The sequence below is a fragment of the Rhinopithecus bieti genome, unplaced genomic scaffold (genome assembly GCF_001698545.2).
Source record: "Rhinopithecus bieti isolate Rb0 unplaced genomic scaffold, ASM169854v2 scaffold_5246, whole genome shotgun sequence".
NCBI lineage: Eukaryota > Metazoa > Chordata > Mammalia > Primates > Cercopithecidae > Rhinopithecus > Rhinopithecus bieti.
This window is the reverse complement of record NW_016804704.1, coordinates 181,851-200,401: the sequence shown is the minus strand read 5'-3', so window position 1 is coordinate 200,401 and position 18,551 is coordinate 181,851.

Genomic DNA, 18,551 nt, shown 5'->3' with positions numbered 1-18,551 from the left:
TCTCTTTAATCTACAAAACCACAATTTTAGTGAAAGCTGTGGTTTATACAGAGACAGAAAAAAACCGGGGGTTGGTGGGGGCGCTGTGCGAGAAAAAACGAACACAATAAACTGCAAGTGCTTATTAGTTTCCGCCTACACTTTCCAGGCATGTGTTCCCCGTACTCTTTGGTCTGCTAAAGGAATAAGCAAATCCACCTCAGACAAGGCACTCACCAGCCTTTGCTCCCTGGAGGTTAAACGACAGAGCAAAGAGCCATCACACGTGCTGTGTATTTTTCTATCTAAAGTCAAGTTTGCTGGGTGAGTTTCTGTGACAAATAATCATAATTAATCCCAAGGTAATGAGAAGTGAAGACAGCTGAGCTTCTGGGTTAGGTGGGGACTTGGAGAACTTTTGTGTCTAGCTAAAGGATTGTAAATGCACCAATCAGCACTCTGTGTCTAGCTAAAGGATTCTAAAAGCACCAATCAGCACTCTGTAAAATGGACCATTCAGCACTCTGTAAAATGGACCAATCAGCAGGATGTGGGCGGGGCCAAATAAGGGAATGAAAACTGGCCACGGCTCCAGCAGCGGCGACCCAGATCTCTTCTGACACAGTGAAAACTTTGTTCTTTCCTTCTTCACAATAAATCTTGCTGCTGCTCACTCTTTGGGTCCACACTACCTTTAAGAGCTGTAACACTCACTCCAAAGGTCTGTGGTTTCACTCCTGAACTCAGCGAGATGACAAACCCACCAGAAGGAAGAAACTCTGAACACATCTGAACATCTGAAGGAACAAATTCTGGACACACCATCTTTAAGAGCTGTAACGCTCACCGCGAGAGTCAGCAGCTTCATTCTTGAAGTCAGCGAGACCAAGAACCCACCGGAAGGAATAAATTCTGGACACATTAACTTGCTAACAGCACACAATGATTAATTACTCCATGTTAAGTAACAAATATTTGCATTGTCTATAGAGAGTATAATATAGTCACATAGCAGGTAGCTATGAAAGGTAACAGATGTGTTTAATTATTTACCTCTAATAATAATATCACTATATATGCACATGAAAACCTCTTGTACATCATAAATAAGTAAATGAAAAAATAACTGTATGACTTGTTCAGAGAAGAAACTTCATCTTCCCTTGATAACTCAAATAATGATTTATCTTTACATCTTTCTTTTATTATTTTATTGCTGTATTTGTTGTCACTTAATTCGTCAAAAATTATACCTGCAAATGTGAAAACTATACTACTGCAAGATAGTTGATTTTGTAAGATTTACAAATTTGACACAAAATTATTTTAAAGTAAAGTTTATAGGCTTTTCATTGACAAGATTAAAAGTAAAACATTATAGAAGAGGTATTTCCCACTTCTTCCTTCCCCTTCCCTCCCCTCTCTTTCTCTCCTCTTCTCTCTTCGCATGCACTTTGGCATTTAGTTTCTTTTCTGGAGCAAGTAAAAGCATAGATATAGAAAAGACCCAAGGAACAACAATCATTATTCTATATAGTTAATTGACCCGTGTGTGTTATAAACCAGCCACCATCTTTAACCTCTGATTTAGTATTTTGATTTCCCAAGTCACACATTGTTTCACATTGGAGTGAAACTTTATTCTTTGCCTACAACCATTATCTGAAATTAATTTTTCTAAGAGCCACCTTTCTCCTCCCCTGGAAAGTCAAAACTTTCACTAATTCTTGCAGTGATTGCTGTCTACTTCCCTAAAGGAAAAAAAAAAAAAAAAAAAAAAAGACTTATGGGGAATGCTGGATCATAAAGAGAAGCTAATGAAATCTCAGAAAAAGAAGGCTACTTGCCACCCATCTGATGTGTGGGTAAATGTGAGACAAACCATTCTCCAGAATGTGGTGAGGACCACAGTGAGCTGTCTGTCTGGGATGGCAAACATGAGGGTTTTTATATACCCTCATCCCAGGGTTGGTAAAATATAGACCAATCCTGCACATTGGGCTGAAATTTGTACATTTCATATGAAAGCATAGAGTATTTCAGAGATAGGTTTTAGCCCTGCTCGCATTTCTGCTTTAGAGAAGTAGCAGTAAATGTTTCAGAAGTTGAAATGATGTTCCACATATTGCAATGGTGGGGCCGCTGTCTGGCCTACAGCAATCTTACAATTTCAGAACTTTTTGTGGATAACTGAGTTAGTGTTTAGCTCACCTCAGGCTGTAGGTTTGTTCTGAAGTTGCAATTCATGGATTATTCTACTGTGAGAAATAAATCTAGTGAATTTGACATCTGAATGGAATCTGCCTGCCACACCTGTTTAAATTTCCAATTCTTTCTCAGTTAGAAACGTATACCTGGGAAACAGCCCTCCCTTCCTAGAATTTGTTTTCCATTTATAAAGTTGCTCTGAAATGCCATTAGATCTTTAGTGCCATCTCAAACATGAGCGAAACAATGCGTGTCCATCTGGCCTCCATGTGGACACTTCCACTTTGCCTCCTTAGCCAGAACTCCAGGTCAATGGCTTTCAGATTGTGGGACTTCTGGACGGCTCTGATTTTCCAGCCTTTGTCTCCTCCATCCTATTATCGTAACTTGGTGAGTCCATTTGGATTTTTTTTTTCTCCAAAGTCACTGACCTAGTGGTATAGGAAATCAAAAGAGTTCTAACAAAATAGTCATCGACACAGGATGCTGGAACACAGGTTTTCTTTTTAAAATTTCTAAATGTGCTTTTTTGTTATGAAAAAGACAAAACGCTTGTGAGATGATGATTACAAGGGGATAGGAAGAGATTTGTTAAAGGATACAAAATGACAGAGAGGAAGAATAAGTTCTAGTGTTCTGTTCCACTGTAGGATGACTATAGTTAACGATATCTTATATAGTTTCAAATAGGTAGAAGGAGGATGTTGAATGTTCCCAACGCAAAGAAATGATAAATGATGGATATGCTAATTACCCTGATCTGATCACTGTATGTATCAAAACATCACTGATCATATGCACCCACAAATATGAATAATTATTTGTCAATTAAAATACATTAAAATTTAAAAGAAAACCTGGGTTCCAGCAATATTGAAATGGAATAATTCTATACTATGATAAAATGTATACTTTTAAATACAAAAACTTTATCACACCATGTTTTAATGGAAAGTCTGCCAAAAGCAGCCCTCTTTCTTGTAATCTTAATCCAGAGAGACTCCGGGCTAACTTTCAGGTGTATGCCAGAGACCCACCCCAGGTGCACTGACTATTTCTCTGTGACCAACGTGGACTGCAGTGACCATTACCGGAGTTACTGGTAACTCTGGCCCGCGTGTTCACTTGTTAAATGGCCCAAAAGTATAAGCTCTTTAAAGTTTCCCTTTTGATTTTATGGTGTTCCTCCCATCTACTGTGTGATGTTACTTCCTACTCTTTTTTTCCCCATCTCAGGTGCCATACATTCTCTCTTATTTCCTGTGAACACCTTTTGCCTGGGAGACCATACAACTTTTAGACCGTAGGCTTCCTGAAGGAAGAGACCTTGTCCATCTTGCTCACCTAGCATCTTGTTAGTACAGCATCAGGGCATTAATTGTTGAATGAATAACCAAACTTACTGCAATTGCGTTGTAAAATAAGTGTCAGTTGGTTCAAGAATTCGAAGAGATTTCCTTTGTTGAAAGTGCAGGGGTTGAAGGGATAAACTCAGTGGAGCTACATAGGACTTAAGAAGCTTTAAAATTACCTCTTCAATGTTGCTGTTGTCTGGAGGGATGCACTACTGTGCCTCATCAACAGTAGTACTTTGTCTCACAGATCTGTCTTCCTACTTGTCTTGGGAAATTCCTCATTTTCTTCCTCCATCTATGCAATTCTCTATAGGACTTTTTGTCAATATTCAGAAGATCCCCAAACAACTATTTTTTTTAATGTTTCATTTTGTAGTCAGACTTTGGAGAAACCCTTAAGGAAATATAATCACCAGGTTCATGATTTTTTGTCTTTTGTTTGTTTGTTTTACAGAACTTGATGTTAGTAACCATTCTCATATTTTAAAAAGTATTATATTGTCTTAGTGGAAACTAGTTACATCTATTAAAATTTCCCCTTATAGTAGAACCCACTTTTTTCTTACTTGTAATTGAATGAAAAATGTTGAAATTGACAAAAACACAAGAACCTGAGTTGAGACTTCATTGCTCACTTTTTCACAATGTCCATTTTCAGCACAAATATTTTTTGTTAAGAACAAGGCCCTAGAGACAATGGGAAAGTTTCAGGCTTGAAAATTGGCATTAAATTCAGTCAGTGTTACTGGGACATATTTAGCTGAAAGTCTGAGCTGAAATAAAAGAGATGTTATTTCATTCCATTCAATAGGTTTGGGTTTTGTAATAAAAGACACAGCCCTGGGAAATTTTCCTTATTTGTCCTTTTGGTTTAGAGTCATTTAACACTGACTCAGCAGTCTTTCCGGGATAATACGCCAAGTTCCCAATTACTCACTTTAAAAAACTACCTACATAGCTTCGTTTTGTGTCAAGATCAACTGGTAATTTATTTTAAGCTGTTTATATCTCTCTGGGGAAGCTCCTTTATGCGTCTCCATTAAATTCATTCTCAAAGAATGTTTGCTTTTGTGAAATAGCCCCATTTTCGGGTATATCCTGTGTTTCTTAGACTCTTCGCTCTACCTGGAGTTCAGTCATTCAACTTTTTACCTGCATGGCAAAGTTTAACGTATCAAGTGCAAACTTTTTTTAAAAAATGAAACATCTCCAGACTTTTTGTTCTAGTTTGCAGTGTATTTTTTTTGATTTATTTCTCCTTTCTTTTATAATTCAAGTACCATTTCATGGAAATTGAACTTAATAATGGCTGCTCATTGATATATTTACCTTTAGCATGTTTCAGCTACTCTTTTGCTATTGGAATTGCTTAATACAATAAAATATTTTGTAGACCAGTGGAAAACAAGGCTTGAGAGATTTCATTTATGCTAAAACAAATCTGATAGGCTATTCAAAAAGTTTCTTCTAAAACCCTATCAAATTAGAGGGATATCACAAGAGCACATAGATGTTTTTAGATGATAACAATTTGTTAGTATTCTTCACTCTGATTCTGATTTCTCCCCGGGCATCTGTAGGCTCTTGGTCTGCTTTAAGCTGGAGATTGCAGCAGACGAATGGCAGGAGTGCTGCGTGTAAGGAAGATGTTGAAGCTCCTTAGTCAGCAAGCAAAGAGGAAGCTTCAAGCCAGCTTAGTTTGAGTTCCCTCAAAAGCAGAGGCTGAGACAATTACTCGGGGTTATACAGTTTCATTGGGAGCCGACCCCAGAGGATAGAATCAGGAGGGAGGTCAGGAAGGGGGAAGCCAGGAGAGATGTGCACCGTTCACCATGGTGAGCAACTGCTGGCCTCAGTCACGATGCAGAGCTCCAGAGGAGCTGCATGGAGCACTCCCTGGACATTCTCCCCTTAAGGATAGAAGTCTGGGACATTGGTCCATGGAATCGTGTTTCCTCTTCGTTGACAGTTACCTCAGAGGTGTTGACTGCTTGTCATAGGCAGAATGGTCCCATCTCCTCCTCAAAGATGTCCGCATCCTAATCTCTGGAACCTGTTGCACATTAACTTACATGGTAAAAGGGATGGATCTGTCTATGCAACTGAAGTTAAGAACGTTGCTCACATCTGTAATCCCAGCACTTTGAGAGGCCAAGGAGGGGGGACCATTTGAGGTAAGGAGTTTGAGACCACTCTGGCCAACACGGTGAAATCCTGTCTCTACTAAAAAAATAAATAAATAAAGTTCCAAAAATTAGCCAGGCATGGGGGTGGTCACCTGTAATCCAAGCTACTCTGGAGGTTGAGGCAGGAGAATCACTTGAACCCTGGGAGGTAGAGGTTGCAGTGAGCTGAGATTGTGCCACTGCACGTCAGCTTGGGTGACAGCAAGACTCTGTCTCCAAAAACAAACAAATAAATAAACAAAAACAAACAAAACAATTCAAATTGAGAGATTATCCCGGAATTTGTGGGAGGGACATATCTAATCCTGTAAATCCCTAAAACTGGAGAAACTTTTCACAACGTAGACAAAGCCGTGACTATGGATGCAAGATACAGGGAGATGCAGCACTGTTCCCTTAGAAGAGAAAAGAGGGCAGTCAGTCAGGGAATGCATGTACCTCTGGAAGCTGAAAAAGGAAAGGAAAACACATCTGCCCTGGAGCCTCCAGGAAAGAGCTCAACCCTGATGACTCTTTGATTTCAGCTCCATGAGATCCACAGTGGGCTTCCACTCTACAGAACTGCTTCCTTCTCTCTCCTGAGGTGATGCTAACTTCAGGGGACAGTGAAAATCCTGCAGATCCATCTCTCAGGGCAGTTGATTGGGAAGACAGGTGCCCTCTCTTTCTGCACGGGTGAGCCCGAAGCACCTTGGCCACTCAACAGCAGATTGGACAGAATTCTGCTTCTCAGTCCCACAGCAATGAATAGAAGACACCCCATGATATGGTTTGGCCCTGTGTCCACACCCAAATCTCACCTTGAATTGTAATAATCTCCACTTGGCAAGGGGGAGACCAGATGGATATAACTGAATCTTGGGGTGGTTTCCACTATGCTGTTCTCATAATAGTGAGTGAGTTCTCACCAGATCTGATGGTTTTATAAGGGACTTCCTCCTTCACTGGGCACTCATTCTCTCCCCTGCCGCTCTGTGAAGAGGTGCCTTCTGCCATGAAATTATAAGTTCCCTGAGGCCTCCCCAATCATGCAGAACTATGACTCAATTAAGCCTCTTTTCATTATAAATTACCCAGTCTTGGGTATTTCTTCATAGCAGCGTGAGAATAGACTAATACACCCCACTCCAAGGGGATAATTAAGCACAGCTTCATAGTCCTTAGGGTTGTTAAACTCAGAGATACCTGTGGACACAGATCCAAAGACTCAGGCGGCCCTTCTCAATGTCCAGTGGTCCCCGTACTGTATTTACTCATTGATCTCTGTAACAGCACTCACTCAGAAACTAATATATTTTATGAACTCAATTTTCATTAGGAACAAACCCTTGTCTGTCTTGGAAATGCTGCCCATTTCAAATGAATAGACTACTGACCACTACAGATTTTCAAAGTAAACATTTAGCCTGGTTGAGAATGAGCAGTTTGGACAATTGACTGCTGAGTGACAGTAATACTGTTATGTTTGTTTTCAGTAAGGATATTATTTCCAAGGCCTGAAGAATTAATTGGGAATTTATCCTGTGGCTTCTGAACATGAAAAAGGATCTTAAAAGTGCAGTGCTGTTTGATTCAGATATTGCCACTCTAAACTGTTTTCTGTCTAGTACTATGGAGCTTTAAGTTAGTGAATAACAATGTTTCTCAACAGAAAATATCCTAGCTGTCAACATTCCATCTTCTGAAGAGAAGTGTTGGTTTTAGTGTCACTCTTTTAACAAGAAAGAACTTATTGTTGTCTCTGAGGCTTAAATAATTTGTTTTCCTTTGAGTTCACAAGACTGTCAAATATTTTTGAAGCTATTTTCACATCCCTTGGAAGAAGTTAAAAACTCCACCTGGGGTGGCATATATGGCTTTCCTCACCATTGAGCACATCCCCAAATACGCTACACACCATGCAATGCTCAGTTAATAACCTCTTATGTTGTAAAGAAAGGACTGATGTCTGCATATCCCTATTTATTCCAAACCCTCACCAGAAATTTATGGTACCCCAAATTCCCAGAGCTTTCAATTTACCAAGCCAAACATCTGAAGTAAATTTTAATTTTTGACAAGAAAAGTTATTCTAGGTCACATACCACCAACAATCATAAAATGTAAGCTAACATCTTTTTCCTGAAATAAGCAATGGGAATTCTCCTGTTACTCAAACTCAAATTGTTGTTTCTGTAAACATTGCTTTTCTTTTCCCTAAAATACCTTTAAAGAGTTTCTGGCAATGTCTGCCTCTGGAGAACACCTGCTTTTAGAGGAAAGTATGTGTGTGTGTATGTGTGTGTGTGTGTATGTGTGTGTGGTCAACAAACTGCCACTTTACAAAATCAAATACCTGTCACATTTGAAGGAGACAGTAATTATGAATTATGGATGATTTGCAAGAAGAGATACAAAATTGGCTCCTGGGCCTGTTTCCAAAGTTGGAGTGAATTTATAACTAAATATTGATCAAATGATTTATGATGTCTCGAATTTGTCAGTACAGCCTATGAGTGAGGATTTGTTAGGTGAAATAAAGTAAGTTGTAATGAAATAGATTGTGTCTTTATGAAACATTAAAATGCATGATACGGTACTTGTAAGGCAAAATTTGAAATCTTCACTTTATGAATACTGTATTTCAAATTGTGAATGTAAACATGCCAAACGCCAAAGTTAAAAGGGCTACTAAACATGATTAGCACCAGACTCAAGATGGTGAGTGTCTTAAAGTGAGAGGGAGACTAAGGTATCCCAGAGGCTTCAACTGTATTTGTAAGATTTTATTCCTAAAGTCACTCTGGCATACAAGGGTGTTGCTGTATTATTCTTGCATTTATAATAAAATATAATAAGAAGCCAAGTTTAGGGTTCAACAAAGCAACATTGAGGTTAAGAACCCTAGTACTTCAACGTGAAATGCTAAACTAACATTGTAAAGTTGGTGACTACAAATATTGAGGCCACAAGAAGAGTGAAGTTCCAAGATGCTAAGCAGTACATGGGGATTTCTTTGGAGAAAGATGTTGAAATGTTATAACCCCCATTCCTCCCTGATCCAACAAGAGGGACACTTTACTTTTACCTTAAGCTTGGAGTGAAATGGGTTTTTCCTTAATTTGCATTCTTCAAAGTAAAAATCTGAGACAAGAATTCAAATACAAGTTCTTTATGCAGAAAGTGTGTCCCAGAAATATTGGTGGAGACCAGTGAGACAGAAAAGAAAGAGAAGTCAATAAAAGGTGCTTTATTTTTTTCTTTTTAAATTTGAGATAAAATCCACATATCGTGAAATTCACTATTTAAGGCATACAATACACTTTTTAAAGTATATTCATAGGTTTGTGTAACCATCACCACTATTTAATTCCAGAACATTTCATCACCTTCAAAAGAAACCCTGTACCCAATAACAGCCTCTCTTCCTCCTCACCACCACTCCTGGTACCCACTAATCTGCCTTCTATATCTATGAATGTGCATATTCTGAACATTTCATATAAATTGAGTCACTTTTGTGACCAGCATCTTTTGCTTAACATAACTTTTCCAAGTTTCATCAATGTTATTCATTTTTATGGTTGAATCAGGTTCTATTGTATGGACGTACCACCATCTTGTTCTCTGTAAGTTCATGGATACTTGGATTGTTTCCAATATTTGGACAATATGAGTAATGCTGCCATGGACATTTGTGTAAAAGTATTTTTTAGACATATATTTTCAATTATCTTGAGTAAATACCTAAGAGTGGATTTCTAAGTCACATGGTAACCCCATGTTTAACTTGTTGAGAATCTTCCATTTTTTTCTAACATGGCTGTAGCATTTTGTATTTCCATTACCAGTTTTTCCACATTCTCAACAATACTTCTTAATTTCCATCTTTCTAATTTATAACCATCCTAATGAATGGGAAATGGTATCTTATTATGGTTTTGATTTGCATTTCCCTAATGACAAATGTTGTTGATCATCTTTCCATGAGCTCATTGACTATTCAAATAGCTTCTTTAGAGAAATGTCTATTCAAAGGATTTGCCTATTTTGTAACTCAGTCATTTTCTTTGTTTTCTTCAGTTTTCAGAATCATTTATATATTCTGAATACTAGACTCTTATGAACTAAATCATTTGCAAATATTTCTCCAATTCTATGAGTTGTCTCTTTACTTTCTGGATAGTGTCCTTTGATGTACCATTTAAAATTTTTTTGAGGTCTAATTTCTCCTATTTTTTTTCTTTTTTGCTTGTACTTTTGATAGCATAGCTAAGAATCTATCAGCTAATCCAACACCAGGGAGATTTATGACCATATTGCCTTGTAGAAATTTTATGTCTTGGCCAGACATGATGGCTCATGCCTGTATTCCCAGCACTTTGGGAAGCGGAGGTGGGCGGATCACCTGAGGTCATGAGTTCGAGACCAGCCTGACCAACATGGAGAAACCCTGTCTCTACTAGAAATACAAAATTAGCCGGTGTGGTGGTACATTCCTGTAATTTCAGCTACTCAGGAGGCTGAGGCAGGAGAATCGCTTGAACCCGAGAGGTAGAGGTTGAGGTGAGCCAAGATTGTGCCATTGCACTCCAGCCTGGGCAACAAGAGTGGAACTCCACCATCTCAAAAAAGAAAAAAGAAAGAAAATGTATGTCTTACATTTATGTATTTCATCCATTTTGAGTTAATTTTTGCATGGGTTGTTATGTAAGGTCCAATTGCATTCTTTTGCATTTGGATATCTATTTATGCAACATCACATTTTGAAAAATAAAATTATTTTCTCCACTGACTGGTCTTGATAAAGGGATAAATTCCTCAAGAAAACATTACAATCCTGAGATGTATTCACTCACAATATAGCTGTAAAACATATAAAGCAAAAATTATGAGCACAGAAAACAAAAATGGAGAAATTCATAAATGAATGTAGAAGCTTCAACATCTCACTAAATAATAAACAAGTAATTACTATATTGGACAGGGAATCAGCAAGTATGAAGAAATCCAGAAAAACATAACCCAACCTGATCTGAGATTTATAGAACATATCCCTTATCAGCAGAATATACATTATTTTTAGGCACACATAGGACATTTATCAATGTAGACTATATTCTAGGATATAAAACAAACCTTAAAAAACTAAAATAATTTAGATGATATAAGGAATAATTTCTTATTATTAAATAAGCCAATTAAAATCGGTAATAATTTTTGGAAAATCAAGCATTTGAAAATTATACAACACACTTCTAAATAACCCATGGATTATAAAAGAAGTCTAATGACATATCCAAAAATATTTTTACTTAAATTAAAATTAAAAGACAACATATCAAAATTCATAGGAAAGAGATAACACCTTGATAGGAGAGAAGTTTATATCGCTAAATGTACATATTACAAAAGAAACATTGTTCGAATTAATAATCTAACTTTTCCACAGAAGAAACCAGAAAAATAAGAACAACTTAAACACATATCTAGGAGAAAAAAGACAATAATAAAGATAGGGACACAAATTAATGAAATTCAGGCAGTTTCCTTCATTGCAGAGTGCTCGAACTGTTAGCTTATTAGATCTTTTATATTTATTTTATTTGTAATTTATAGATTAGCTAAGGCATTTTATTTGACTTTTTCTTAATTTAAATCAATTTAGCTTCCAACTCCTAAAGTTAAGGCGCATTTAGTGCATATATGAGGGCATATGTGGGTGTACAGATGTTTATTGAGTCTATTTAACATTGCTGCAGACAATACCAGTGGCTTTATGTTATCTGCTCATCAGGTCTCTTCCAATAACACATCAGATCAGCTTAGGTATAAAATGTAATGTGGCGCCTCGTGTATCGGAAAGTTCCAGGCAGGCTGGCTCAAACATGGCTTCATCCAGTTTTTTAGCAGTTATCATGAAGCAAACTAGCAACACTCCAAGGTGAACCACTTTGAAAACGTCATCTTCACAACAAGCAATCTTACAAAAAAAGAAAGTAAAATTCTTTCTCCCAGGATTTAGATCAATAATTGTCATAAACTGAGTTCACCGTGTAAGAGTCCACATGGCAACCCTGAACTGCTCACTGATTCCATGGAGTCATCCAGTGGGCCAGTCTGAGTCACATGTTCATCACAATGTAGGATTGAAGACCAGAGACCCTTGAGTCTAACAATCTGGATGTAAATTCCAGCTCTGTCAATTATTCGCTGTATAATTTTCATTAACACACTACATTTACCCATGCCTCTATTTTCTCACCTCTTAAATGAGGTAGACAATGAAAATCACCACATAAGCTTGTTGTGTTAAATGAATTAATATTTTAAAAGAATTTAGAACAATCCCTGGAAGAAGTAAGAGCTATGTGGTTTTTACTAATTAAGGGAGCCACACATTTCACAGCTGCACCAGAATCACATGGAGTTGGTAGAGGCAGCACCTAAAAGGAAAAGGTGCAGAAAATAATACTTATGCCAACTCTCCTGTTTTATTACTTAAGCATCATGGAAGTTGAATGATGTAAGTGCTTCATTTTAGCAGTTGAAGAATGTGAGTTTCAGCAAGTTTGAGCTATTTGCCCAAAACTACAAATTTAACAAGCAGCAGAACTTGAACCCAAGTAATAAATAAACCAAAATCTGTGTTTCATCTACACTAAACATCCCTAATGACACTTGTGCCCCACAAGACTTTCAACATAATGGGATGAAGACAAAAGCCCTGATTAAAGCAACAGCTTGAAAAGTGACTCAAATGTCAACAGAAATGACTCCCTTCCTCTATAGATACAAGTAAATCGTGTACTACCTGTGAGCACAGATGGATCTTTCCTGTTCACATGGTCCAGCTACAGCACAAATCCACTAAGTCTCTGCAGAAATTTCAGCTTGGAGAAAATCAGCCTTCCCTGAAGATAGAGATAAATGAACAGAGTCCTGAGGAGTGAGTCTTCATTTTGTATGTGGTCCAACATTCCTCTCCAATCCTTTATAAAAACATGGTGGAGGGGAGAATGAGGGTTAATTTTAATAGTTAACATGACCAGATTAAGGAATATAGAGAGAACTGGTAAAGTATCACTGCTGAGTGTGTCTGTGAGGGTGTTCCAGAGGAGACTGGTGTGTGAGTCAGTGGATCACATGGGGAAGACCCACCCCTCAATGTGGGAGAACATCATTCAAACAGCTGTGGACTAGGATAAACAAAAATAAAGAGAAAAGAGTTTCCTCTTGTTCTCTCCTGGAGCTGGGACACTCTACTCCTCCTGAACTTTGGACATTAGAATTCCAGTCTCCCTGGCCTTGAGACTCCAAGACGTACACAAACAGCCCCCCAGGTTCTGAGGCCTTTGGACTCAGACTGAGAATTACACTATCAGCTTCTCTGGTTCTGGGTCTTTAGAACTTGGATTGAGCCACGCTACTGTCATCCCAGGGTCTCCAGCGTACAGGTGTCCTGTCATGGGACTTCTCAGCCTCCATAATCGTGTAAGTCAATTTCCTTAATATGTTTCCTCATATATCTTTCTATATCTGTCTATATATCTACCCTATTGGTTCTGTTTCTCCTTACTAACACAGATGGGCACAAAATAGACTAGAAGATTCTTAAAATATCCTCATCTCTGTTTTCTGCATTTCCACACAGAGTGTTCTTTTCTTATGGAACTATCATGCAAAGTAAAATAATCAGTCGAGGGTCAAAATGCTCTCAATTTATTTAAAGTGTATTTAGAAGTATGCCTTTATCATACTGCTCAAAATGGACTTTCTGTAACCAACTGGTAAAATTATCTTAGAAAGAAATTTGAAATTAGCCACTTCATATTCCAATTTTGAAAATCTGAATCCCAGAGGATTCCATGCAAAGTACGAAACGTAGAAATATTTGAAAATTGTAATCAAAAGAGGCGGGCAGATCATGAGGTCAGGAGTTTGAGACCAGCCTGGCCATCATGGTGAAACCCCGTCTCTACTAAAATACAAAATTAGCTGCCCGTGGTGGCAGGTGCCTATAGTCTCAGCTACTCAGGAAGCTGAGGCAGGAGAATCGTTTGAACCCAGGAGGCAGAGGTTGCAGTGAGCCGATATCACACCATTGCACTCCAGCCTGGGCTACAGGGCGAGACCTCCACCTTAAAAAAGAGGGGAAAAAAAGGAGGATTATTACTCACGGCTTAATTATCTCTAATTTGGGTTTGTATGGTCCCAGTTGTGCGTTTGTGCGTGTGTATATATATATTATACACATATATATATAATTTCACATATTATATATATATAATTTCAAGTTGATAATAGTTGGTTAAGAATTATTATTATTTAGGATAAAGCAGAACCCGAACCCTAGTCCATACATAAACCAAAACCTGTGTTCCATCTACCACTAAACATCCCTAATGATGCCTGTGGCCCACGAGGTTTTCAGCATAGTGGGATTAAGACAAAAGCCCTAATTAAAGCAGCAGCTTTAAACGTGACTCAAATGTCAACAAAAGCACCTCCCTTCCTCTATAGCTACCAGTAAATTGTGCACTGCCTGTGAGCACAGGTGGAACTTTCCCATTCACACGGTATAAAGTCAGAACCCGTTCTTCAGAAAATTAGCGGTGTTCTGTGTCTGCAACCTTGTATTTATTAATTTAGTCATTTACCTGGCCCAATAGCCAGACATTGATTACTGAGATAGCGATGTTTGCTGAGTTCATTTTATGAAAGACCAACGGAAACGTCTTCTTGAATAAAATAGAAAGGTACAAACTTCTCAATTTTAATGACCAAACTTCATTAGAAATCCCATCTATATGCTATCTTATCTGCTTCCCAGAATGCCACGTTTTAACCTGCATCAACAGCTGCCAGGGAAGGTTTAGAGAAGTTCCGTGTAGTCAACCTGAGGTGTTTTCTCCTGTTCAGCTCACTGTGTGTATGTTCAGAACCAACAGCATGAGCTTCTGCCAATCCTGTCATGCTAGAAATCTTCCTCATTCACTTAAAAAAATTACAAAAGGCAACTCAACTCATGGCAGACATAAAGTCTAATCAAGAGACCTGGCTTCCAAGGTGGGGCAGGGTCAGTTAGTATTTTCTCAGCTTCTCTATAGCCTGTAGAAAGGAAATGCATTTTTTTTCTCAACTGTCACATGGAAGAAAAGTTGAGCTATTCCACAGCTGGATTGGGACCAAATGCATGTAGATGAAGATATAGTCCTTAACTATAAATAAAGCAAGTGCTTCGTGATAGGGAAAGTTGAAGCCTTCTGATTTGGTTTGGGCTTGTGTCCCTGCCCCAATCTTGTGTTGAACTGTAATCCCCAGTGATGGAGGAGGGGCCTGGTGGGAGGTGATGGCATCCTGGGGTAGATATCCCCTTTGTTGCTGTTCTTTTCTCACAAGATCCAGTTGGTTAAATGTGTGCAGCACTTTCCCCACCCTCTCTCTCTCTTCCTCCTGCTCCAGCCATGTAAGATGTGCCTGCTTCCCCTTCACCTTCTGCCATGACTGAAAGTTTCCTGAGGTTTCCCCAGCCATGCTTTCTGTACAGCCTGTGGAATAATAAGCCAACTAAGCCTCTTTCCTTTATAATTACCCAGTCTCAGGTAGTTATTTATAGCAGTGCAAAACAGGCTAATATATCATCTGGGTGTTATTTCTCCAATTGCAAGGAGTAGGCAAAAGCACCGCCTGCCTGTGCAGGAGGGATTGTGGGGAAGAATGAGAGGAGGGAAAATGCTTTATGACCAGCAATATTACTTGAATCTGAGATTTTACTTGCTATCAGGAGTTTAAAGCCCTCTTCAACACTGACGGATTATCTCACCATCTCCTACCATTAAATCCCCTGTCAGCTAGAATGAAATACGAGTTCTCACAGGAAATGTGCCTTTGTTGGCTTTTAACACTCTATTATCTATCCCTGTCACTGCCCTGTCAGAAATCTCCATTGGTAAATCCGACTTCCCATTCTGATGTCACCAGGAACTGTCTGTGTATTTCAGCCCCTCGACTGCCAGCCTCCATAGCTCTCACGAAGGGATAACAGTATTTGTTTCACCTGGTGTGTAAGTGATGGTTGTTTGTACTTAAACTTGGAAACATGAGGCATTCAGGAAGAAATGGTCATAAGAGGGCATTTTCTGTTTTGTCATTTACCCGTCCCCAGGATGTTTTATTATCGAAATGTTTCAAGATGATGCATTTCCACATCCTATGACAGAGAGTGAGAAGCGGGGCATGGAGAAGAGACTATGTTCTTAAAAAAAAAATTGCTATGGCCCATAAGAGGCACACATTATTTTCCATATCCTACTTGCCAGAACTTAATCATGGGACTATATTTAGCTGCAAGAGAGGCAGGAAAATGCAGTGTTTATTCTGCATAGCGAGCTCAGATCGAGGATTTTGTTAGTGGAAAAGAGAGAGAATGAAGTTGTGTGTGCTGGGGTGGCAGTTGCAACTAGTGACTGTCACAGTTACAGACCACAGCATAGGTGATTCCTCAACAAATATATGCTGAATGAGATTAATAATAAGTATTATTATTATTATTAACATTAATATCTGACTCTGGTAGCCTCTGATCATAAACAAATAGAAAACATTTTCAAACCACCCGTTATGATTGCTCACATCTGCTATACATACAAAAGTGAATTTCATTGCTTAAGAAGTTACTTTGTACATACTGAGAAAGCCAGTTTCTGAAATACCTCTTTCAAATACAGCCAAAGGTTTCCAGAGATTAAAGATAGTTTTCCAGATCATAGTTAATAGAATTCAGAAAATCTAACTGTGAGCTTATATGATAGAAATTTCAAAACCGTTTCCAATTGCCCTATTATTTTCATACACTATCAGCATGGGTACCACTATGCCACTCAAGAAAGGATGGAATTTGGGGAACCAGGTGAATAACATTGAACATCATGATTAGGCATGCTTTTATCAACAGTAAAATTGCTAGAAAGCACAAAGCTAAACACGGGAGATGATGCATAATGGAACAATTGGACCAAATGTGTGCTTTCTTAATGTATGTTTAGATATAAACTCTGTGTCAACTCTCCCATCTTAAAAAAGAACAGGCTGGATGTGGTGGCTCACGCCTGTAATCTCAGCACTTTGGAAGGCCGAGGCAGGTGGATCACCTGAGGTCAGGAGATCGAGACCAGCCTGACCAACATGGAGAAACCCCGTCTGTACTAATAATACCAAATTAGCTGAGCATGGTGGCACATGCCTGTAGTCCCAGCTACTCGGGAGGCTGAGGCAAAAGAATTGCTTGAATCAAGGAGGCGGAGGTTGAGGTGAACCGAGATCATGCCATTGTACTCCAGCCTGGGCAACAGGAGTGAAACTTCGTCTCANCAGGTGTCCTGTCATGGGACTTCTCAGCCTCCATAATCGTGTAAGTCAATTTCCTTAATATGTTTCCTCATATATCTTTCTATATCTGTCTATATATCTACCCTATTGGTTCTGTTTCTCCTTACTAACACAGATGGGCACAAAATAGACTAGAAGATTCTTAAAATATCCTCATCTCTGTTTTCTGCATTTCCACACAGAGTGTTCTTTTCTTATGGAACTATCATGCAAAGTAAAATAATCAGTCGAGGGTCAAAATGCTCTCAATTTATTTAAAGTGTATTTAGAAGTATGCCTTTATCATACTGCTCAAAATGGACTTTCTGTAACCAACTGGTAAAATTATCTTAGAAAGAAATTTGAAATTAGCCACTTCATATTCCAATTTTGAAAAATCTGAATCCCAGAGGATTCCATGCAAAGTACGAAACGTAGAAATATTTGAAAATTGTAATCAAAAAGAGGCGGGCAGATCATGAGGTCAGGAGTTTGAGACCAGCCTGGCCATCATGGTGAAACCCCGTCTCTACTAAAAATACAAAAATTAGCTGCCCGTGGTGGCAGGTGCCTATAGTCTCAGCTACTCAGGAAGCTGAGGCAGGAGAATCGTTTGAACCCAGGAGGCAGAGGTTGCAGTGAGCCGATATCACACCATTGCACTCCAGCCTGGGCTACAGGGCGAGACCTCCACCTTAAAAAAGAGGGGAAAAAAAGGAGGATTATTACTCACGGCTTAATTATCTCTAATTTGGGTTTGTATGGTCCCAGTTGTGCGTTTGTGCGTGTGTATATATATATTATACACATATATATATAATTTCACATATTATATATATATAATTTCAAGTTGATAATAGTTGGTTAAGAATTATTATTATTTAGGATAAAGCAGAACCCGAACCCTAGTCCATACATAAACCAAAACCTGTGTTCCATCTACCACTAAACATCCCTAATGATGCCTGTGGCCCACGAGGTTTTCAGCATAGTGGGATTAAGACAAAAGCCCTAATTAAAGCAGCAGCTTTAAACGTGACTCAAATGTCAACAAAAGCACCTCCCTTCCTCTATAGCTACCAGTAAATTGTGCACTGCCTGTGAGCACAGGTGGAACTTTCCCATTCACACGGTATAAAGTCAGAACCCGTTCTTCAGAAAATTAGCGGTGTTCTGTGTCTGCAACCTTGTATTTATTAATTTAGTCATTTACCTGGCCCAATAGCCAGACATTGATTACTGAGATAGCGATGTTTGCTGAGTTCATTTTATGAAAGACCAACGGAAACGTCTTCTTGAATAAAAATAGAAAGGTACAAACTTCTCAATTTTAATGACCAAACTTCATTAGAAATCCCATCTATATGCTATCTTATCTGCTTCCCAGAATGCCACGTTTTAACCTGCATCAACAGCTGCCAGGGAAGGTTTAGAGAAGTTCCGTGTAGTCAACCTGAGGTGTTTTCTCCTGTTC